Raw genomic sequence first — 25,535 nt, 5'->3', positions numbered from 1 at the left:
AAAAGACAGCAGTTCAAAATGAAATCCTTTAACATTTGCTCACCCTGAGGGTAGAGAGGTCTTAGATCATTCTTGTTTTAACTATATTGAAAGGTAACAAGTTGCTATTAACTTTTTCTCATGCTATTAGCTGGCAGTTCTGCTATTATACATTCACTATGTAGCTTTCTATCATCCCACTCCCCTGTCCTAAGTCCTGAGTCATCACTAATGACATCAGTGGACCAACTTTATGCTGGATTCTTTTTTTTTTTTAAATCTTGGAGTGATTCTTAGCAGAGCCACCTTCCTGCATGTTCTGTTTTGTGGTTGCTAGGTTTGTGAAATTTGTTCTTTATATGTTTCCAACAAGAGAGCAAAAGAAAATCCTAATGTTTAAGTGGAATATTTAATAAGGGATAAAATTTAAACTGCCAGAGAAAACATAATCTTCCGGTTATCTAAAAGCTGCACCTTCTTCCCACAAATACTATGCAGCTCATCAATGCAGACAGTATTCCCTTTCTACATCAAAAAGGACTTTTCAAAAAGGATGTCATGGGCTGGAGGAGAGGAGGGATCAGAGGTTAAAGTACTTACTCTGTTAGTGTGAATACTGGCATGCAGAATTCCAGAACTCATATAGTGGCAGGTGGATGTGGTTTCTTGCTTGTACTTACAGCTTGGGGAGTTGAAATGGGAGACCCCCAGAGCAATCTCCCTAACAAGAATCATTGTATCAGTAAGTTCAGTGTTTTACTGAGGAATCTTGCCTCAATGACTAAGACAGAAGAGGGGTCTAGAATGACTCTATACCTAACTTTGGTTCTCCATAAGCATGTACACACACATTCTCAGACACCCACACATGTGAGCCCACATACGTACAAGCATGCATAACACACACTCACACATGGAAAAAAGCCTTACATACTCTGTTTATCATGAATATCCACTTACATTTTTTCCTGGCACATCAGAAATTAACATAACACTTTATTATCTGGATTTTGTTCCATGCAAAACGCAAACATCTAAAAGTATGTTTTTAAAGATTTTTACAAAGTTCAGTTTCTAAATTTACATTTTCCTTACTATTCTGGATCAGTGTATGTTTGGCCATAATTATTACCATGACTTCACTGGAAAAACCTGAATCCTGTTTGCTGACGATGGAGGAGATCCATGTGTGTCACTAGAGGTGAGGTTTCAAAAAATGATCCAGCAAAAACTTAAAGCCCAGGGGAAAATCAGGGTTACACAAGGCTCAGGGACAAAATAGTACATATTAAGTAACAGCTTAGTTCATGCAAAGGCACTGCAGACTTTCTCTGGAACAATAATCTATTGGTTGTGGAGATAGGGCTGTCTCATGACATTCAAAATAGATCATATCCTCAGTAAATCAGAGGGTTTGGGGTTTTGGGATATGGATCAATGTGTAAAAACATTGGCTGTGCAATCTTGAGGACCTAGCACACATATAAATAGCCAGGTATGGACAAGGATATTGTAATCCCAGAACCATCTGGGGCAAGCGATGGAGATGGCAGGGAACACTAGAGGCAAAAAACAGACATGATTCTCTGGCTTTGGAGTATGAATGTGTGCCTCTGTACAGACTAGATACAGACATATAAGAAAAGAGCAAAGAATAAAACAAGTTTCCAAGCAATTTGGTTCAATACTCATAATTCTAGTTATGGGTAAGTTGGATAAATGTAGAGGTCAAGGAAAAGGGAAAGGAAAGGAAAGGAAAGGAAAGGAAAGGAAAGGAAAGGAAAGGAAAGGAAAGGAAAGGAAGGAAGGAAGGAAGGAAGGAAGGAAGGAAGGAAGGAAGGAAGGAAGCCGGCTAGCAAGGAAGGAGAAAGACAGAAAAAAATCAAGGACAGAAAGACCATGGCATCTTTCAAAGATTAAAAGGGAAACTTGAAAGAAAATATGATGCTGTGGCTGCAAATGGACAAGCAAACTGTATTGGAAGCGACTGAGAACTGGAATCTTTTGTTATCATAGAAGATGATTTTTCTCCTTGACCAAGTGTTGATTGCAAGACTCTTCCTCTCTGCATCTGTGCATAGAGGCATACATGGAAAACAGTTAGTTCCTAGGTACCTGCAACTTTTCAAATGAGCTGTAGAAGACATTGTATAGATGCATACTCCACAAGCAATAACTAAAAATGAACCCAGAAGTTTCTTTCAACATTTTGTTCTTGTTCATGGGGATAAGGAGTGAGATCAACATTTTGTTGTTGTTTTAATTTTTTAATTTATTCTTTCACAGTTTCATTACACATGTGTATGCATGCATGACTCTGACCATATTCTCATCCATTACTCTCTCTTATCTCCACCACCCCCCTAAACCATTCACCCTAACAAGTGCCCTGTTATTTTCATGTCTTTTTGGTTGTCTGATTGTTTGTGGTCTACTGTATTTGATCAGTGTTGCCTACATGACCATGGCTGGGTTATTTTCTTGAGCAAGGGCAATTTACAGTGGCTATTGAAGAATATGACTCCTCCTTCCACAGCCACCATTAACTGTCTGTAACTCCTCAGAAAGAGGCAGTCTTATAAATTCCCCTCCATCCACAATGAAAGGTTGAAGGACCTAGTCTAGTGCACATCTCGGGCAGGTAGTCACTGATGTGTTACTTCCTGTATGAAACAGCTTTGTCATGTCCAGAAAGTAGCTGCAGAATGGAATAGTGGTGGGGGAGGATTCTGGAAGGTGATTGCCTGAGGTCCAGCCCTAGTAGGGCTACCAGGAAAGAAGCTGACGGTGTATAAATGGAAGATCCGCCCTCTTCTCACACTGCTTCTCCTATCACATAGAAGATTCTAGTTAGGAGACTCGTAGTAATGCTTAGATGTCCAGTAAATCCATATTTTTCTCAGGGAAAAGACAGTGAGAAAACCCAGTTATATATAGCAATCTCTTCTGGAATACCTAAGATTTCTATGTTGTCAGGTTTCCTGCATATTCCAGAGGATCAGTTAAAGTATGTTGATCTATATAAAACTACCACTGCAGGCTTAACAGAGCCCTGTTCAAATTCATCCAATTTTCATCTCAAAGCAATTGTGAGTGAATTAGTTGCTGATTCCCACCATGGAGTTTAACAGTGCATCTGCAACTATTGCTATGCAAATTATGTTGGAAAATGATTTTTGTTCCTAAACTACACTTTCTTAGTATTAAAATAAACATATGCTTAAAGATGCATTCATAACTCCAATCAAAACTTCAATCAAACTTTGTTACACTGTTTAAAAGTCATGATTTAAATTATTAAGAATATGGCAAATCAATAATTATTTTTCCTGTGCAGTGGTAAATTATCTGTCAGAAAGCATGGGAGATAGGAAAAGATGAAGATATTTTATAATTTTTATTCTGTATTTTACATTTGGGGCTGTATAAGTTACTTCTCTCATTGCTCTTATTAAAATATATACTGAAAAAGAGCAAGCTAAGAAAAGGAAGGTTTATTTTGGTTCATGGTTGAGGATACAATTCATCATGATGAGGAAGACAAAGCAGCAGGAGAATGAGGCAGCTGCTCACATCACATCCATAGTCAGGAAGCAGAGAGAGATGGCTGCTGGTGCTCAGCTCACTGTCTCCTTTTTATTCTGTTCTGTACTCTAGTCCATAAATAAGATTGTGCTGTCCACACTGGGGTGGGTCTCCCTGACAACCTCGTTCCAGGTTTAATCAGAGACCCTGACTCAAAGGAATACTATGTAAAGTGATAGAGCAGGACACCTGACATTCTTTTCTGGCCTCTGTATATACACTTAGGAGGAGATTCATCTGCACGGGTACACGCACATGAACCATACACATGTATACCACACTAACACAAAAACTCACAAACAAAAACAATAACATAATCTGAAAAGCATCATGATAATTGTGACTGATTATAGTCCCCCTTGTGCCTGTAAAATTATAAAATGTGATTCTTAACATTCCTTTACAAGAAAAGCCCAGGCAACAGAGCCCAGGTCTCTGGATAGCTAGCATAGAACACTTCTGCTTATAAGTCTGAAGCAATTATTTGAATAGAGATAATTAATTGAAGTCAAATATATTTGAGCTCTCTATTTAAAGAACTGGTTTGCCAACACTGGCCATTAAAATTTTAACTATGTCAAGATCTCCTTTACACAACTCAGTGTTATGTAAATTAGCCTTTATAATTAAACTCAGTAAATGCAGATTCCCTAACATGAAATGAAAATACTCAGAAATGGACTATTGGTAAAATCAACTCCACTGTGTGTGTAGTGTGTGTATGTGATATGGTCTGGGGTGTACATGTGTGATGTTTTGTGGCGCAGTATGTGTGATGTAGTATAGTGTAGTGCATGTGTGTGTGTGTTGTGCTGTGTGTCTGAGTCTGTGTGTGTGTGTGTGTGTGTGTATGCGCGCACACTCGCACATGCCAGAGGACAATATTCTGGATTTGGTTCTTGCCTTCCATCTTGGTCAGGAGCAGGTTTTCCCTTCATGACCACTTCCCTTTGTGTTCCATGCTGAACGGACCACAGACTTCCAGGAATTTTCTTTCTTTCATTTCCCATTTCTCCACAAGAGTGATGGGACAACAGGTGTGAAGTAATGTCTAGCTTTTCACACGGGTCCAAAGGATGTGAACTCAAACCTCCACACTCCTGCAAATCACAGTGAGCACTTTTACACACTGAACCATTGCGCAGCCCTAAAACCAAGCTCTTAGACAGTGTGTTTCATCATCAGAACAAGTAACTCCAAATAATCTAAAGCAGAGAGCTAAACAAAGCACAGTCTTCTAATTTATGACCCATAAACAATGACGTTTTTGTGGAGACATTTATTAGAACATAATGTGGAAAGGTTGCAATTTATCTCAAGGAAACCTTTTGGTGTATATCAACAAATAAATATTAAATCTCAAGCATGGGTTAACTATGAAGACTGATCATAAAAAAAAAACAACAGAAGCAATAGGCAAGGCATGCTTCAGGCAGAATTAGACATTTTTTAAGAGTATCTTTCCATAGATAAAAAAAAAAAAAAACAGTGGGAAACAGACATTCATTCAAACATCACTTATTGAACAGTACACTCTGGTTAGCTACACCTCTAACAATGAGAAGAATAATTCCCTGAAAAAGATGCTTCATTTTTCTTGGAAGAGGCTAGCAGGAGTATAACCAAGACTTCAAAAATTTCAGTAATTTGAAAAGCAGTTATAAAATTGTCAAAATTTCAGTGGATTCACAAAATTGCAATGAGATAAATTTATAAATACTAAGAAGAATCTTTAAATTAGTTAGGTAAACTTTCCTTCTTACTATGAACTATTGTCTTTTAAATCATTTTGAGCATCTGAAATAAAATAGGTTCACGTGTGTTCCATAAGTATTGTGATTTGGCTTCAGCTTGGGGAAACTGTGCCTCTATTGGTTGATTTAAGCTCAACAGAACATAAGTCTATGAGTAATAGTACTACTTATTATTTTATTCAGTGTGTGTGTGTGTGTGTGTGTGTGTGTGTGTGTGTGTGTGTGTGTGTAGATCAGAGATAAACTTGTGTGACTAAGTTCTCTCTTTGCACCACATGGTTTCTAGGGATTGAACTCAGGACATCATGTTTGAAAATTTTACCCACTGAGCCATCTTGCCAGCTCAGCAGTGGTAGCCTTCTGATAATTTGATTAGTGTGTATATACTTGACTGTTCCAATTTCAATAGCAACTTGAAAGAATTTTGAAGCCCAGAAAGAACTCAGTGCAATCAAATATAATCTAAAAAAAAAAAAAACTTTAAAAGTTCTCATTGTACATTGGTATTTCATTTAGATGCCTATCTTAAGCTTATGATACATATTTCATATTATTGGGGAGTTTTCATTGACAAAATAAAGACTGGGATCCCGAGACATTTATTGGAATAAATAGAATAAAATATACTTTCAAAATTTTCATGTAGTATTACTGTGTGTGTGTATGTATACATGTGCACATGCTTGGCACAGTAAGCATGTGGAGGTCAGAGGTCAATTTTCAAGAGTCAGTTCTCTCCTGCAGCCGTAGGTTCCAGGCATCAAACTTAGGTCATCAGGTTTACAGGGCCAATTGCTTTTACTGCCACCCCATAAAATGCAACAGAAAGACATTTAGGTGGCATAATTTAAAATTAATTGAGGATATTGGTTAGCTTTAAAGAATGGACATAAAATGAAGAGAGAAGATGGCTTAATGAGATTTTTTTGCTTATCTAATTAAGGGTTCTTTGGAATACTAATACAGTCATTCAGAAGTAGATACATTTTGGGTGGGAGTAAAAGACATGGTGAGTTGAGAATTCACATTTTAAGCATGATATACACAATAAGTAGTTAGCCCTATCATTATAGAACTATCCCAGGGAAATATCAGGGGGAACAGACATGATTACTTGGAAGCAGAGAAATCATCCAGATGTGAGAATAGATCATCAACATCTGGGGTAAGTGGAGTGAGGAGAAACAATGAAGGAGAAATATAAAGGTGCTTCTGAGAGCTGGGATGCAATACCAGGAGTTCATAACACCCCAGAGAAGGAATTTTCAGAAAGGAAAAAAAAAATATGTCTAAAGGCAGAGAAATGAAAGGTGTCTGTGGAGTTTTGTGAGAAACTTACCATGGATAACATTTGCCTCTGTAGACTTTCAGAGTGTTAGAGCAGAAAAATAATGGTAGGACTTGAGATATTTAAGGGGAAAGAGAGCAGAAATGCAGGGTGTCAAAAGGTTAATGAAGTTCATTTCTTGTGATTTCTTTTCTTCTCTTTGGAGCCCCAGAGAGGGAAGTAAATAGATCACAGGATCAAAGGCATGTGATTAGACAGGAGAAAGGAAGTTCAAAATGCATGTGAAGGTGGATGGGGCAGGGATGATTGGAGAGGGGAGCTGGGAAATACAGTTAAAAATTGATCAATTAGTATATCTAAAGAAGAGGTGTGGATCTAGAACAAAATAAGAGAGCTCTCCTCAGACCAGAGAGTTAGCCTATATTTTCCTTTATAACAGTGGGGAAGACAGAATGTTGGGCTACTTGTACCCACTCACACACACATAGAAAGATAGTAAAATTACCCAACTTTCACATTTCATTTTGTGTATGTTGTTATGTTTGAATATATATATATATAAACATACACAGTCATTTCCAGTGGAAAGCAACTTCTTTGTGCAGAGGTTGTTTCTAAACTTTTATTTATATATATTTTAGTTGTATGTGCATGTGAGTGGAAATTCACTTACCCCAGTGCCAGTGTGGAAGTCAGAGGGCAACTTTGGAGTTGTTTCTCTCATTCTACATTGGGAGTCTAGAACCAAACTCAGGTCATCAGGTCGGCAGCAAGTCATCTCTTCAGCCTGCTAATCAGAGTGGTGCTGCTTATGTGTTCAGGTGTAACGGATTGGGACCAGATGATGGGACAAATGCCAGATCATAAAGCATTAATTTGATATGATTACTACAGAGAATTAATGTGCATTATTGAGTGACTAAATAGGAATTGGTAACATAAATCTATAAGGAATGAAACTGACTAGATAAAAAGTTTTTTGGGGGGCTGGCTCAGAAGAGTCTATGCAAAAAGAGAAGTGTCAGGTAAGCACCATATGCTATGGAGAGTTCTAGATAAAGGAGACAAGAGAATGTGAAGTAGGAATTGGCCTTGCAGATGTCTAGAGAGAAGAAAATGCATTGTCTTTGTATGCTGGGGACATTACATTACACAGACAAAGCCAATAAACAATTAAGTCAAAATATAAATTTGGAGCACTGGCTCAGTGATTAAGAACACTTGCTGCTCTTCCAGAGGACACAAGTTCAGTGCCCAGCACCCATGTCAAGAAGCTTCAAAGCATCTATAACTCCAGGCCCTGGGATCTGACATTCTCTTCTTACCTCCATCTGTACCTGCACACACATGATATGCATACAGGAATTTATACATGTATTTAAAGTTAAAATAAAATTTAAAAAACAGAGAAACTATACATATCACATCAAAAATACATTAGAACTAATAAAATTAAGAGAGCTGTTATAGGCTATAACATTAATATTAGTGAGATACCTATACTCTAATAATGACCTATCTGAAAAGGATATCAAGAAAACATTCATCTTTATAATAACTAACCACAGGGTAGAATAAATAAGTTTGACCATGTGAGATAGCTGTGCCCTGAGTCTTACAGAACAATGAGTGGAAAGGAGGACATGCTAAAAATTCAGCTTTGAAGATCTAATGTTTCTAAAATGCCATATCATCCAAAGAAACTTAGAGAGTAAATATAAGTCCAACAAAATGCTCATGATAGTACATTACTTTCTGTTGCTATAATAAACACTGAGCTAAAACAACTAGGGAAGAATGAATTTATTTTGGCTTACTGTTCTAGAGGGCTATACAGTTCATTATGGCAGGGAGGTATATTATGCCAACCTCATGAAGAAGCTGGCTAGTCAAATTTCTCCACTCACAGGAAGTCAAGAGTCTGGAGAGGGACAAGGGGAGACATGGTCGGTGCCTGAGCAAAAAGTGGGTCCAAGCTATCGGTCCTCAAGGACCTCTCCAAATGATGCCACCAACCGGGGACCATGCGTTCAAACAAATGAGCCCATGAGGGTCATTTCTCACTCAAACTACCACAAATGTATTTTTTTTTTCAGAAGAAAAGTAAATCTTAAAGTTTTTAAGGAACCTCATATAAAAGACTCATATTAACCAAAGTAACGTGTGACAAAAAAGAATGACTTAGGTAACATGAGGCACAGTTTTCAAACACACAAAGCTTTAGAAACTGCAGTGTCCTCGAGCTAGCAGAAAGCAGATAACCCAGTGAAGCAGAAGAGAGAAAAATATCCACATAAATACACTCAGTTTTCAGGATAGGTGCCTAGATTACAATGGTATAGACGAGTCTTTTCAGAGAGTCAGTGTCAGAACATCTGGATACCCCTAGGAAATACTGCAATTAGAAAATTAAAGACTTATGTCCATGACCTGAAACCATTAAAGGCCCTAGAAGAAAACAGGGAGAAATTTCCATGGTATCTTTTTTTTGGGGAGGGGGCAACAGAATAAGAAGTCAATAGTACAGGCACCAAAGACAAAAATAAACAAATGGGATGAATGAAACTGCCAGAGCAAATGAAATCATCTAAAAAGTGAAGAAGTGAGCATAGAACAGTAAGAAGTATTTATAAGCCACAAAGACGATAAGAAAATAAAATCCAAAATATATATTAAAAGCTCAAGCAGCTCAATGGAGAGAATGTAAACCAGTTTACAATAAGGAAAGAGACTGGAGAAAAATATCTTAGTTTTTTTTTTTTTTTTTTTTTTTTTTTTTTTTTTTTTTTTTAACATTTGCTGCAATTTTAGAGGTCCTGGGTTTGGTTTCCAGCATTCACAGAGGGCAGTTCTCAGCTGTCAGTAACTCCAGTTCCAAGGTCCAAGGACCTCTTCACGTCTTTGTGCACCCTGTACATACATTACTGCATTCCCACACTCACACACAAAAAATTAAAAATAAGTAAATCTTTAGAAAAAAAACTTAAAAATTAGCAAAGGACCTAGATACATAGTTCTCAAAAAGAGACATAAAGTGAGTATAACCAGGAAAAATGCTAATCATTCATCACTAGAGCAAATAAAACCTCAATAAGGTATACCTTCACTTATTGGGATGACTATCATCAGAAGGACAAAAGATTTCAAGTTTCAGGGTGAATGTATAGAAAATCAATCTCTGCATTCTGTTAGTATGCATGTTGGTTAATACACTATTATAGAAAACAATGTGGAGGTTTCTCAAAAACAAACAAACAAACAAACAAACAAACAAACCCACAACTAAAATTAGAAGTACTATGATTCAGAAATTGCATCCCTGGGTGTATATCCAAGGAAACAAAATGAGCATGTCAGAGATATCTATCTGCATTCCTATAGTCATGCAGCATTATTTGAAACAGAAAAGAGATGGAATCGGTCTGAGTGTTCTCCATCAGATGAACAAAGAAAACATTAGTATATACACAGTAGGGTCCCATTAATCCATAATAAAGAAGGGCATCTTAGAATTTGTGACAATGCATATGAGCTTGGGCTGGGGGTGGGGGATTATGTTCAGCGAAATAAACAGGCTCAGAGAGACTAAAGCACTGTATGTTTATTGACATTTACATGTGGTGTATACAAAGGACTAAACCAGGGGATTGAGAGATGATTCAGTTGTTAGGGGAGCTCACTACTCTTTTAGAGAAACAAACTCCCAGTGACAACTTAAGGGGTCATGGGGAAAAGTAGAAGTGTGGTGCTCTGTAGCAGGGTTAGAGTCCTTGCAGAGAGCTCAGGAGAGGCAGTTGGTGGAAAGAGTCCCGGTGCAGTGGAGAGCACCGAATTTTGGAGATGCTGGTACCGTGGATCACCAAGGACGGCAGCATGTGTGAAGTGAAGCTATCTTGAGCCTGTGGGGAAAAAAAAAACAAAAACAAAAAAAAAACTGTATGAGCCAAGAATGGCAGAATGGGACAGGCACAACTGTCCCAGCCCCTTGGAGCCCAGAGGATTGTGAGTGGGTCTCAGATTCCAAGTACTGGATATTTTTCACTGTTGCTCTTTGGTTTTGCTTTGTTCAGATTGTGACTGTGCCCTGGTTCTCTCTTTGTGGATTAAGAAAGCACTGAGCTTCCTTCTGACTTTTACAGAAGCCCACAGTTGAGACACTTTGGGCTTCTAAAGAGATGTTGATGCTTTAGAGAGGTTATGGATATTTTAGGGACTAAAATTTTAAAGATCCTTGGGAGTTTTGGAGAAAAATTGTAGTTTCAGAGAGACTGAATATTTTAGATGTTTGGGATATTTTGGAGGGGTTTTGAACAGTGAAAGAGACTCAATGTGTTTACAAAAGACTAAGTTTTTAAAGATTGTGGGACTTTTAAAGTTATTTATGTTTTATATTGTAATATCAATATGAGATATTGGGTAGGAACAAAAAGAGAAAGGCTATAGTTTAACATAAATGTTGTGTGTCAAGCTCCTAAGGGGTCAGTTGTGCTGCTAGTTTTATGTCAACTTGACACAAGCTAGAGTCATTTGGGAAGAGAGACCTTCAGTTGAGAAAATTCCCCCAATAGACTAGCCTGTGGGTAAGTCTATAACGCACTTTCTTGATTGAAGATTGATGTAGAAGAGCTCAGCTCTCAATGGGTGGTGCCTCACCTGGAAAGGTGGTCCTGGGGTATATAAGAAAACAGACTGAGAAAGCCATAGGGAGCAAGCCAGTTAGTAGGATTCCTTCATGGCTTCTGCTTCCATCCCTGCCTCCAGGTTCTGGCCCTGACTTCCCTCAGTGATGGAGTATTACCAGAATTTGTAAGCTGAAATAAATCCTTTCCTGCCCAAGTTGCCTTGGGTCATGGTGTTTTATTACAGCAATAGAAAACAACTAAGACAACCTCAGTCCTGAGAAATTGGATAAGTTAAAGTACAGTTTTTGTGGCTTGTTACAGTTATGATTTTTAGTCAGGTAAGTTTACAATCCACAATGAAAAAATAGTCAGTTGTCAACTTTAAATAAGACATCTACTTAACACATTACTGTATTTGGCGATTTTCTTCAACATAAGCTAGAAAGTATTCCACAAAACTTTAATTAGTTCTGGATGAATACATTTGGCCTTCAGCTGGGCTGCCTTTCAAAACATACTAACTTGATATTTACCCTTAACTGTCTGAGTTTGGAGAATACTCTAAACCACCTCTGACATGATCAGATAATTTGCAAAAGATACAGGGCCACAAATGACACACAGGCTGCCACAGGAAATCAACCAAGTCACAGGGGCATCTGTCCTTCTCAGGAAAAGACTGTGTGTTTGCACAGAAATGTGTGATGTTCAATGTAATGGTTACCCTGAGTCAGAACTATTCAGGGAATCATCCCTCCTTATGCGCATATTTGAGACCAGCTTTGTGGTTTGCATGGCACAGCACTATTCCAGTTGATAACTGAAAAGAATTCTCTGTATTGGCAAAACTTACAGGGAGAAGTTTAGGATGATGTAAATATGAAAATCATTCTAAATGTTTTTAAAATATATAGTTATAGGACTAAGAAAGATTCTAATTTAGCATTTTTTAATTTTGTTTTTATCACCTATCAATCTATCTCAATTGCCTACTTATCAATCTATTTATCAATATATACTTATAATCTATTTATCTTCCTACCAACTATCATCTTTAATATTTTAGTAAAATACACTGGTCCTCAGTTCTCAAATCCTGGGGGCTAAGTGCCCTATCCCAGGGAGAGTCTGTTCGCTGTTCATATGCCTGTTTATCCTTTCTATCATCTGTACTTATCTATCTATCTATGTATCTATGTATCTATCTATGTATCTATCTATCTATCTATCTATCTATCTATCCATCTATCCATCCATCTACCTATCTATTAATTATATATATATCATCTATCTATCTATCAACTATCTTTTTATCTATCATCTGTCTGTCTGTCTATCCATCTGTTTCTATTTTTACCATTTATATTTGATATACAGCACAGGCTAGCCTTGAACTCATGGCCCTTCTGCCTCAGTTTCCCAAGTTCTGGAATGAGAAGTTTTCACCACCTTATCAATATTTTTAAAAATTTATTTATTTAAACAAGTTTTTTTTTTCATTTTACATACCAATCCCAGTTCCTCATCCCTCCCCTTCTCCTGCCTGCCCACCTCTCCCAGACCCGTTCCCATCTACTCCTCTAGTAGGGTAAGGCCTCCCTTGGGGAGTCAGTCAACAAGGTCTGGCACACTAAGTTGAGGCAGGACCAAGCCCCTCTTCTCTGTGTCAAGGCTAAGCAAGGTATCCCACCCCACAAAATGTATTCCAAAAAGCCATTTCATGCACTCCTGATAAGTCCTGTCCCACTGCTAGAGGTCATCCAAACATCTAGCCACATGACTGTCACCTGTGGTGATAATGTATTCTCCAAAATATCGTGCACCCTAATAAACTAAATAGCCAGGCATGGTGACTCATGCCTTTAATCCCAGCAAGTAAGCCTTTAATCCCAGGAAGTAATGGCAGAAAAAAGAAAAGTATTTAAGGCGTGAGGACCAGGAACTAGAGGCTGGTTAAGCTTTGAGGCTTTTGAGCAACAGTTCAGCTGAGATTCATTCTGGATGAGGACTCAGAGGCTTCCAGTCTGAGGAAACAGAATCAGCTGAAGAATTGGCGAGGTGAGGTAGCTGTGGTTTGTTCTGCTTCTCTGATCTTCCAGCATTCACCCCAATACCTGGTCCTGGGTTTGTTTTTATTAACTAGATCTGTTAAGATTCCTGCTACAGTCACCCACATTCAGAGGGCCTAGTTTGGTCCCATGTATGTTCCCCATCTGACAGGCGAGAGTCCATAAGCTCCTACCAGCTTGGGTCAGCTGTCTCTGTGGTTTTCCCCATCTTGATCTTGACCTTACTTGCTTCTGTGATCCCACCTCCCTCTCTTCATCTGAAGTCTAGGAGCTCAGCCCTAGTGGATCACTGCATCAGCTTCCATTAGTTCCTGAATGTAGGTTTTATGATGACAATTAGAGTAGTCATTAATCTTATTATAGGGAAAGGTTCAGGCCCCCTCTCCATTTTGCTAGGAGTCTTAGTTGGTGTCACTCTTGTGGATTCATGGGGATTTCCCTATCATCAGGTTTCTCCCTAACACCCTAACCATTCCCTATACTAAGATATCTCTTTCATTGCTCTCCCTCTCTGTCCCTCTCTCCACTTGGTCATCTCAGTCCCTCCTGTTTTTAATAGAGTAGCAAAAATAAATAAAAGAAATGCAAGCGTACTGGGTATTTAAAAAACCATAGAGTCACCCAAGCAGAGTAACCAACTTGGAAAATTCCTATTTATCTGACTTTGGAAAAACTGTGCTTTGAATCCAGTTTCCTCAGCCACATCAATGGGTAAATATCAAAGCACATAGAGGATGTTTCACAGGCTGATTGGTTAAAGTAGACTGTCCTCAGAGTAGTATAGACTGAAGACGTCTTGACCGTGCTGTCTCAGCTCCATCAGTCCCTTAATTCACCTGAAATTTAACCGGGCACTAGGTGCAGTGAGGAAAGACATTGAACCTCTTCTCTCTCCTTAAAGTCTCCAAAGTCTCTCAGTTAAGCTTAGTAGAAAAATACCTGCCCTGATAAAACCTCCCCCTTCCTCCTTGTGTTTTTCTTTGGTTTTTCTCTTTTCCTTCTCCCTCCCCTTTCTCCCTCCTTCTCTCCCTCCTTCTTCCCCTCCCTCCCTCCTCCTCTCCCTCTTTCCTTCCCTTCCTCCCTTCAACCTTCCCTCCCTCCTCCTTCCCTCTCCCTCCACCCTTCCCTCCTCTACCCTTTGTCCCTCCTTCCTTCCCTCCCTTCTTCCCTCCCTCTTTCCTTTTTCTCCCTTCCCAGCCTCTTCCTCCTCCATTGCTCTCCCTCACCCCTTCTTTTCCTCTATGTTTTGGAGAGTTGTTTTTGGTAGCATGTCAGTATCAGAGAGCACTCCTAAAAAACTAAAAATATAATTAATATAATATAATTATTATATAATATAGTGTGTATATGTGTCAGTATTAGAGAACACTCCTAAGAAATAAAAATATAATTAATATAATATAAATATTATATAACATAGTATGTATATGCATATTTTAAAAAGCAGTATGTGGTTAAAGAAGTTCATGGATTGTTTTGTTGAGATGGAAATACAGATGAAAGACTGTATCTGTCAATCTCTCAGGCTGGCCTCAGAGTCTATGCAGCCAAGAAATAACCTTAAACTTCTAGTCCTCCTGCTTCTACATGCAGAGTGCTGGAGTTACAGGCATGCACTACAATGTCCAATTTGCTTAATGCTAGGAATTGAACCCAAGGCCTCTAACAATCAAGTACCAATCCTCAGCCCATAAACACCCCGTACAAAAGCCTCCTTTCTAGTTGGGCAAAAGGGACCTCACCATGGCAGTATGGCACATGACTTACATAGCTTCACAATACTCCTTGGACTTCCAGTAAGAGCTTGAGGTGACATTCATACTTTAACAAAAATCCACTGTATGCTAGGTGCCCATCCCAGTCAGCAGAGAAGAAATCACCAGTTTGGGGATGATTTCTGACTCAGTGGAGCAATGGATTGCCCTTCTGCCAGCATTTAATTGAATTTCCCTTCATCTGCATATTCCCAGTAAAGCTGCTCTGTTTGGCTTTTACTTCCAGGCACCAGTTCTACTGACATCTGAGCTCAGAGCTGACTCCCACAGTCTTGACTCAAGCAGAACTCAGACCACCCACCAACTTGCCAAGCTCTGTCTCCAAGTGAAAGTCTCCCAGAGAAGGACTTTCAAATGACTTCTAGTGTGGGAATTTGTTCTGCCAATAGCTTTGGGGGTACCAGCCTTGGGGTGTGGCTTCTTGTCTCTGTATGTGACTGCTTAAGCGGAGAGACAAAGGGAGATAGAGGGTCTTGCTCTCTTGGGGTGAGTTGAGGAGACCAGGTGAGGCAGCAGAAAGAAGCTTACAGTTGGTACCATCTGCTTTAAAGAGAATAGAAGCTGGATCAGCAGCAGATCTGCAGCATATCTACCTTGCTTTGTATTAGTTAGTCTGTTTCTACATTACACTCCTTAATAAATTGATATATCACCTATCTATCTGTCTGTCTGTCTGTCTGTCTATCTATCTTTCTACCTACCTACACACCTCTGTGGGCTCTCATGTGGCGCCCAATGCAAGGCTCCTGCACAAGATCCTCTGAAAAGCTATTGTCCTCATCTAGCCTTTACAAAACCACAGATTCTGGAGCACAGTAGTGTACCCTTTAATCCAAGTACCAGGGAGGAAGAGGCAGGTAGGTCATTATGAGTTCTGAGTTTGGGACTAGCCTGATCTACATAAATAGTTTCAGACCAGCCAAAGCTGCATAGTAAGACTCTGGCTCAAATTTTTGAAAAGAGGAGAAGAGGAAGAAAAGGAAGAGGAGGCAGAGGAGGAGAAGGAGGAGGAGGAGAAGGAGGAGAGAGAGAGAGAGAGAGAGAGAGAGAGAGAGAGAGAGAGAGAGAGAGAGAGAAGTGGTGATATATTGTTTAATCTAATAAAGTTTGCCCGAGCAATCAGAGGACAGAGTCAGCCACTAGATTAGACATAGAGGCCAGACAATGGTGACATACATCTTTAATGCTGGGATGCACATATGCCTTTAATATCACGAAGTGACCACAGGGCAGAGAAAGGTATATAAGGCATGAGGAAATAGGAGCTAAGCCAGTTCAGCTGAGACCCATTGGGGTGAGGACTCAGAGACTTTCCGTCTGAAGATTCTTAGAAACAGGATTGGCTGAGGAGTTGGCAAGGTAAGATTGGCTGTGGCTTGCTCTGCTTCTCTGATCTTTTAGCTTTCACCCCAATATCTGGCTTGAGGTTTTTTATTAAATGACCACCTGAGATTCAAACAACAGAGACAGAAAGGAAGAAAGAAAGAAAGAAATAAAGAAAGAAAGAAAGTAAGAAAGAAAGAAAGAAAGAAAGAAAGAAAGAAAGAAAGAACCTAACACTTGGCTTGGCTGTGGTCTATTCACAATTGTGTATAATATTGATCTTCTGGGTTGGTGAGATGGCTCAGTGGTCAAAGGCACTTGCTGTCAAGCCTGACAAGCCAAGTTCATTTCCCAGGACCCTGGGATACATATGGTACAAGGAAAAGCCAACTCCCAGAAGTTGTTCTTTGACTGCTACATGTGTACCGTGGCACATAACACACACACACACACACACACACACACACCACACACACACACAACATACACACAATAAATAATAAATAAATTTAAAGGAATGGTGTACTAATAGTGAAATATTCATGGGAAATATATATTGAAGATCTTAGAATTGTTTCCTGGCTGTCCAACTACAGTAGAGCATATACCTTGACATGTGCATGAAGTAAAAGGAAAACCAGAAGGATGATGGATGGAGGCGGTATGGTGTTCTGAAGTTGAAGTTCATTCATTAATGCAAGAATGAATATTGCATTGGTAAATTTCTATTCACAAAGATGAAAACCTACACTCAATTTCAGAGGGATCGGCCATGTTTATTTAGCTCCTTGCTTGCTTCATACATTTAGTTCATTGTTTTTAGTATCCCTCCTCACAGACACTATACCCTAAGCACGTGCAGACCAGGGCATTCTCTATCTGGTGCCACCTCACTTCTTCCTGAGTCACAATGTCAATTGCCTACATGCATTTCATGGCCTTCCCAGATTCTGCAGAGTTATGTGTCTTTTGTTTTGTTTTAGGTTATTTGCTTGGAAAATCTAGTCTCTGGATTTCATTCTCTTTCTTTCTTCTCTAAAAACACACATCTTTCAGAAAACAGCATGACAGGGCTGTAAAATAAGGACTTGGGGTCATCTACAATTTGAGACAATATGTCAATTGTGTAAGAATTTTTGTATCTAATTACATACTTCATTAGGGATATACAATGTAAATGGTTACTTCTGCGTAGGAGTGTTCACCTTGTTTTCATTGTGTAATATGTACTCTTGATGTTATACTCTACAGACATACTTTTTTAGATAGCTAGGACTGGATTTTGACTACAATTACACCAGCTATAAAGCTATTGTGTTGAGTTTGGGAAATATATCAGCCTGTAAGTGACTGCCTTGAAGTCTAAGGACCTGAGTATGATCTGCCAGGACCAATGTGAAAAGAGTCAAGCCTGGTGGTAGATGCCTGAAATCTCAGTGCTGGGGAGGCAGAGACAGGAAGATCACTGGGACCCCTTTGCCAGCCCACCCACCCTGCTTGGGCAGCTCTAGGCTTATGACGCCTTTTGTGAGCATCTGCTCACTATACACTCTCATTACCATAGTCACCATTGCCGAGTCTATGATGATGACTTGAGTGCTGGTGAGGAGTGGTGGTGTGCTTTTCTGCTTGCCTCCAGACACACTGACTTGTGACCATCAATTCTCCAACCTAGTTATCCTCGTCTTTCCGATTATGTCTAGGTATCATCTCTACTAGAAGCAGTCTACAAACATCCGGGTAAGTGACACGAACTGTTCCCATGGTGTGGAACATTCTATAGACACACACCATTCACTGATTATCAGAACTAGCTACTCTGGCTGCTTGACACCCCTACTACACCATGAGCATCTCAAGTGCAGACACCCAATACATCTGTCTGGACATCACCCTTAACCCGTATAATGACATGAGATCATTATCTCCCTCATAACTACTATGCAAAATCTTTGTTGTGCAAACTCACTCACTGAAGACAATGAATCAGCCCTGTTTTCTTAAGAAAGTTTCCAGTAGCAAACATTCCACATGGGACTCAGAGTGAGATAACTTCTATTTTTATCATTTCTTATGTTTTATCCTGAGATGTCCTTAGCATTTGTACCATAGGAAAACTGCTCCAGCAGTGTGTTCATCTGACCTTTGTGTTTTTGGCTGCTTTACCTGTTAGACTTTCTCCGTCAGTGCAGGGTGCTGTCAACAGCCTGCACTGTGATGACATACCACTGACTGTCTCCTACATGCCTCCTGACAGCTATCTCCACAAATAAAATTTAAATTGAAACCACTCCAAAAAATACCCATGACCTCGAGGAGATTTATCAGCTCTCCGGGTGGATGTAGTAAATGAAAAGTTATTATTCTCCCCTCACACAAATTCTGTCTGACAGATGGTATTTGTTATTTTAAGAGAGGAACAGTCCACTGGGTCTTTAAGGGGCTCGTTTAATAGTCCCTTTGTACCCTTCCCACAAATCTTTTGCTGCTAAGAACACACATACAATAAATTCTACTGTAATATATCTATGGAAAAATGAGCATATCTTAGGGTGATGAGGATGAGATTAACTGAACCAATTTATATGAAAGACCCAGGAAAGCTATCAGTGCTTCTCAGCCACATATATAGAGTGGAAACCTGTGCTTTCCAAGTTTCCCATGAGTTATTTCATTGGGTTTTCATCATATTTCTATAGAACTAGCCTTTTCCATGTAACATATTTCCTTGCCTTTCTCAAGTGCTGCCTGAGAGTGAGGCTGGGTTATGTAATTACCACCACACTTCATTTCACACAAAACACAAACTGAGGCAGAATTCTTGTCTCAAGGGTCCCTCTGAAAACCTTAACAAGAGAGTTTCATTCCCCAGAATCCATGCAATAAACTTAGTGCCTCCATGGACACATCTGTAACCCCAGCTCTGTCACAGGTAGAAACAGAAGGATCTCTGGGCCTTGGTGGCTATCAGCCTAGCTACAGATTCCGGGAGAGATTCGGTTTCAAGGACATAAAGTGACAATGAGAAAACAGGGCCCCTGCTGTAGTCCTCTGGCCTCTGTGTGCACACAGGTGCACACACCCACCCTCACACATACACCATACACAAACACATAACAAGAAGTAAATTAATCAAGTAATGAATGAATGAAACATAAATTTTGCAAAATCAATATTCAGCAGCAGGAATTTTCACTTCCTTTTTTGACAAGCCTTTTAAAAAGGGAAGACTTTATTACGTTCCTTGTGTGAACCTAAAATAGTTAATTCATTGTTCTTAATTAGATAAATAAATCTCTATAGTGGATTAAAACATACCAAAATTAATTGTATTGTAACTTTGTGAAACAATCAATAAAATAAGTAAAAGATTGACTTGAGATATTTTCCATGCATTTGCATCCTACATTAACATCAGTGTTCTTTTAAAATTGGAAGGGTAGGGGATGGCAAAATGTCTCAGTGGGTAAACATACTTACTGCACAAGTCTGAGGATCTGAGTTCAAGTCCTGGAACCCATGTACATGTGGAAGGAAAGAACTGAACTTACAACATTTTAGCTGACCTCCACAAGTGCACCATGGCATGTACACACACACACACACACACACACACACACACACACACAGAGTTAGAGAGAGAGAGAGAGAGAGAGAGAGAGAGAGAGAGAGAGAGAGAGAGAGAGAGAAACAGAAAGAGAGGCAGAAGAACAATTACAACATCTTAAGAATGGATTGGGGAGTGTAAACAAGCACAATGATTTTGGCAAGCCCTTTTTTTACTTTCAATATTCCTCACAGTACATTTTAAAAACCGCTTGCCCATTTGTAATACTAACACTCTACTGCAAAAGGCCAGCTTCAATCTGGGACTGTGATGTAACAGTCACAAAATAACTATACAATTCCGGGTTTGTCACAGTAAAAATAACTCAGTCATGAGCAGCCATGACTGTTTATAGAACAGTTACCATCATGCTTATTCACCTAAAGAGCTCACTCCCCCACTAAGAGATTCTAAATAGCTTTTTATTTTATTGTATCACGAAGAATTTCACTGTATACCCTAGGCTACTCTTGTCCTAACTATGCAGCCTGGGCTCCATTCAGAGTGATCTTCTGATCTCAAACTTCCAAGCGCTGGTATTGTAGGCATGGGTCATCATACCCAGCAACAGCTAATCTTTTTTGCTTTTTCCACCAAGCTATTTGCACTGAATATTTTAATGTCTTATAAATGTTAGTTTTTATACAGTACATTTACATTTTTATAAAAGTATAATCATACTTTCTAAAATATTTCACATGCTTATCCTGTAAAGCTTCAAGGACTTTTACAAAATGTATTTCTATTTCTACTTAGAAACTTGGGCAATGCAACTAGTTGATTAAAAAATGATGAATGGTCAGCACTTTTATATTTTATATTTATTTTTATTATTTTTTAAAATTAAGTGGATGTGTGCATCTCTGTGGTATGAGCATGCAAATTTGGTACGTGCAGAAGCCAGAAGGGGGCAATATATCCCTTGGAGCTGGAATTACAGGCAGTCATGAGCGGCAGGATACTGCTATAAATCCAAACTTGAGTTCTCCAGAAGAACACTTCATGCTTTTGATCAGTGAGCCATTGTTCCAGGAACTGCCTCGCCCCACGTAAGTCTTTAAATAAACATATTTTGGGACCAGTTCAGATTATAGAACAGGTGCCAGATAGAAGAAATGGTCCTCCATACTCAGCACCCAGCTTCAATTTTTGCTAATGTTATCCTTGGTGTGTGTTAAGGTACTCTGCTCAAAATGAAGACTGACACATTACCCAACCCCAGACTCAATTCAGAAGCCATCAGTGTGTCCAGTAATGCCATTTCCTATTCAGCATCCACCCAGATGACTCGTTTTACTTGTCCACTACCCTTCTCTTTCCTCTACTGCCCATTTCTTAGTGCTTTCAGGGTTTTCATTGCCTTGGCAGACTGAGGAGGACAGCTCAATGTGCTGTGATCTGTCCTTCAGTAAGGGTGGCCACGGTGCATTCCTCATCATGAGGCTGAGTTAGTTGAGTTTTCAGAATAAGGCCTCAGAGATTCAGTGCCATTCTGATCAGCATGTGACCTGATTAGCATAAGGTTACCGTCCCTCTTCTTTACATGTCAGAGGAATAAGGCAAGTTCATAGGTTAAAGGACATAAGAAAGGGGTTACTGAGATGGCTTAGTTGGGAAAGTGGGGGACATGCAAGCATGATTACTGGACTTCAGATCCCTAGCCCCATATAAAAGGGTGAGTAAAGTAACTCTAGCGCAGAGCTAGACAGAGACAGGAAGATCCCTAGAGTTGTTTGGTCCCCCAGTCTATCCAAATCAATGATCACTGGCTTCAGAGAGATATTCTGCCTCAAAAATATAAAGTGGGAAATTGTTGAAGACCTAAACCTCTGGCTTCCACGTGCACACATACATACTTGTGTGCACACACTCATGCATATGAGCAAACACATTTACTATACACATACACACACAAAAATGTATATAGGAGTCCATGAAAATATTCAGGCCAATATTGTATATCAGCAAGAACATTTATTGCATACAATCCACACCACCTAGGATTCTGGATGTCCTGCTATGTGCAGGCCTTCTTAACACAAAATCAAATTGTTATCCTTTGTACAAAAATGAATGTCACATCAGATATACTTGTGTGTGTGTGTGTGTTTATATCAGGGCCAAAAAGTAAAACTCTGTAACATAAGTAAATCATAATACACTTTCATGGGCTTTCTATATGCTAAATTGTTTGGGAAAATCCTGAGTGACCAAGTGAAGCTGTCCACTATTTTTAGGGACATAATCAAGGCCTTAAATATCAACTTGGAAAGTAATGTACCTTAGTGTGGCATCATTAATTCTACATGGACTACAATGTGGTAGACCTGTTATAGCATGTCTCTGCAGCTATAGCAATGTGTGGTCTCCCAGGTAGAAGTCAATGTATTTGTTTAGACTTAATGTTAAAAGTCAAAAAAGGATAATATTTATTTGAATGTTACCTTACAGTTTTGAATCCAAACTTGTTTCTTCTAAGTTGATATAAACACCTGGTTCTTCATTATACAGTCTAAACATTTCCTTTATTGGGCTTCATTATAAAGATTTTTTTCTTTTCATAATTCACTAATAGCTCAACATTGAGTCTTTAAATATCATGTGTGGCTTGATTATATTCTCTGTAATTAGCAGTATCCTTATAATATTTGCTTTTACTCCCTACATGATTTATTAAGTCCATGTATTTGTGTATATGAGAGCGTGTGCATGTGAGTGCAGCTGCCCAAAGAGTCCAGAAGACTCCACTGGATCCTCTGGAGTTGTAGTTTACAGGTGATTGTGAGCTGCCTGAGGTGAGTGCTGGGAACTGAACTTACATCTTCTGGAAGGCAGCTAGCATTCTCAGTTACTAGACTGACACTCTAGCCTCAATATCAGCATCTTAAAGGAGCAAATATATAAAGTTAATGTGGTTTCTATCATGTAAGGTTAATGGGAGGCCATGGGAACATACAGCTATGATCTTTCTATATACCCCAATGAAATTCAACAAGATTGGCAGTGTGGAAACACAGGCCCTCACACTGAATTCTCACAGTCCACTGTTATGGATACTTGTGAGAGACAAGGTGATTGAATTTCAACTTGTGTTCAGGAAACCCAGACTTTAGAGACTTCTCCAGTGGTCATTGCTAACAGCACTACTTTTTCACTCTAATCTGCTCTGTGTTGGATAAAGGCTTACTTGTTGCTTTAAATGACAGGTGTGATGGAAGTGGTTCCTGTTCCATTGAATCAACAGAGAAAGGAAGATGGCTGTCTCCACCCCCTTGCTTCCCAATACAAATGTCGGGATTCACTAACTTAAAAACCAAACACTTCTCTTTACTTTTCAAAACAATTTTAACTGTTTTATAGAACAACACTGGGAGTTCTGATTCCTTCTTCCACACATGCCAAACCAGGTTCAAACCCCTGAGAATCACACAGAACACTAGGTCAGAGAGCATTGGGTATTTCACAGATCCAACCCTGGTGTTGCCTGCAACCAACCTCCAGGGAGTCATCTGACCTCCTCATTATTTTGCTTTTGGCAATGCGCATGCAAAGTTCATATACAGGGTGGTAAAAATGGCTCAGGGATTAAGAGTCTATAATGTTTTTGGAGAAGACTCAAGTTCAGCTCCCAGCACCCATGCCAGAAGGTTCATAAAATCTTTAATTACAACTTGAGGGGATCTGATGCCCTCCACAGGCATGGCATTCAACCTGGACACACACACACACACACACACACACACACACACACACACACACACTATGATTAATGTGATTTTTTAAGATAAGTACGTAATAAAGTATAAAAAGAAAATTAAAATCATGCCTTTGTGACTCTGTGTCAGAATTTGGTTAATTGCCCTATGCTGTGCATACATATGTTTACTTGCTCTGTGCTGTACATACATATACATGCTTTAGGGTCATGTTTGGCTTTCATGTTAAGTTATTTGTTGTTAATCTTTTGTTGTTATTATTATTGTGGTTTCTAGTAGTTGCTGACATAGATGTAACTGAACTTAACCATTATTCTCTCAGACCTACATTAGTCACCATTTTTTAAATAAAAAAATGCATTTATTTTGTGTATAAGTATGGGTGCATGAGAGTGTGTGTGATGAAGGAGGGGGAGGGCATACTTGCCATTGAATATATATGAATGTCAGAGGACGACATGCAGGAGTCAGTTCTCTCCTTCCACCATGTGGGTCTCAAGAATTGAACTCAGCTTGTCAGGCTTGGCAGCAAGCGTCTCTACCCACCGAATTATCTAACTAGTTCTTCTTCATAATTTTAATGGCCAGGAAAGGGTGTTAATTTACAAATGTCATTTTATCCTTGTAAAATATCAGTAATAAGTAGCCACGTATGATAATAATAAATGGTAGTAAGAAAATTCCATGTTTGACTAAAGTAAAAGTGTTTCCTAGATAAGTTTTTCCAAGCATTCCTTTTTAAAGGATAAATATGTGTTGTGGGATATCTGTACACTGTGTGAAGGTATACTGCTGTGAATGGTTTAATAAAGAACTGAACAGCCAATAGCTAGGCAGGAGGTAGAGGCAGGACACCCAGGCAGAGAAAGGAGTAGGAAGACATAATAGAGGCACAGTGGAGATGCTAGGAGACACAGAGAGGAAACAGGAGGTGCGAGATGGAATAGAGATAACACCACATTATAGAAGCTATATTAATATAAATGGGTTAAAATGGCTTAATTTAAGTTATAAAAGCCAGTTAGGAACAAGCCTAAGCTATAGGCTAAACTTTTATAATTAATAATAAGTCTCTGTGTTGTTATTTTTGAGCTGTTGGTCCAAAGCAAAGTCCAACTACAAATATTAGCTCCCCTAAATGAATGACATAAGCCACAAATTGTTATCAGTTTTTAGCTGATGAGAACTTGCAAATGTTTATTCCACTAGCCATAAAGGCCAGTGAGATCCTCAGTAGGTAAAAGCAATGGCTGTGCAAGAACTGGAAGGTGTATAGTGGGAGGAAAGAATCAGTTCCCTAAGCTGTCTGTCCTCTGGCTTATAACTCATACCACAGCACACTTGTACACATATTCTCTAACCCCAAAAAATAAATAAGTGTAAAAATAAAAGTATGGAGAACTGAGATATCAAACACTCCAATTAGCCTGGTGTGACTTGCAACACATAGTTTTCATCCACACTGACCAACAAAAACAAAGACAAAATGTCTTCAAGGTTTAGAGCTTAGAATTGACACTATCAGTTAGACTCCAGTGCTGGGAGCATGTGTGGGAATTCATCCCTGCTGAGGTGGGAGGTGTATTTCTCTCATGTTGATCCCAACAGAGAGCAGGGTAACAACGGAAGCAAAACAATGAAGACAATTGTGTTTATTCTGTTAGTTTTGTGACTATTAGAAGCCAGGTAATTGTTGTGGTTTGAAGGGGAAATGTCACACAAAAACTTTTGTGTTTGCACACTTGATCCCCCCATGGTGGTGCTGTTTGGAGGGTGGGTTATGAGACCTTTACAAGCTAGACCTTGATGGGGGAGTG

This window comes from Peromyscus leucopus, chromosome 15 (assembly GCF_004664715.2).
Source record: "Peromyscus leucopus breed LL Stock chromosome 15, UCI_PerLeu_2.1, whole genome shotgun sequence".
In the NCBI taxonomy this organism is placed as follows: Eukaryota; Metazoa; Chordata; class Mammalia; order Rodentia; family Cricetidae; genus Peromyscus; species Peromyscus leucopus.
The sequence above is the reverse complement of the archived record's forward strand: the minus strand, read 5'-3'. Positions refer to the sequence as shown.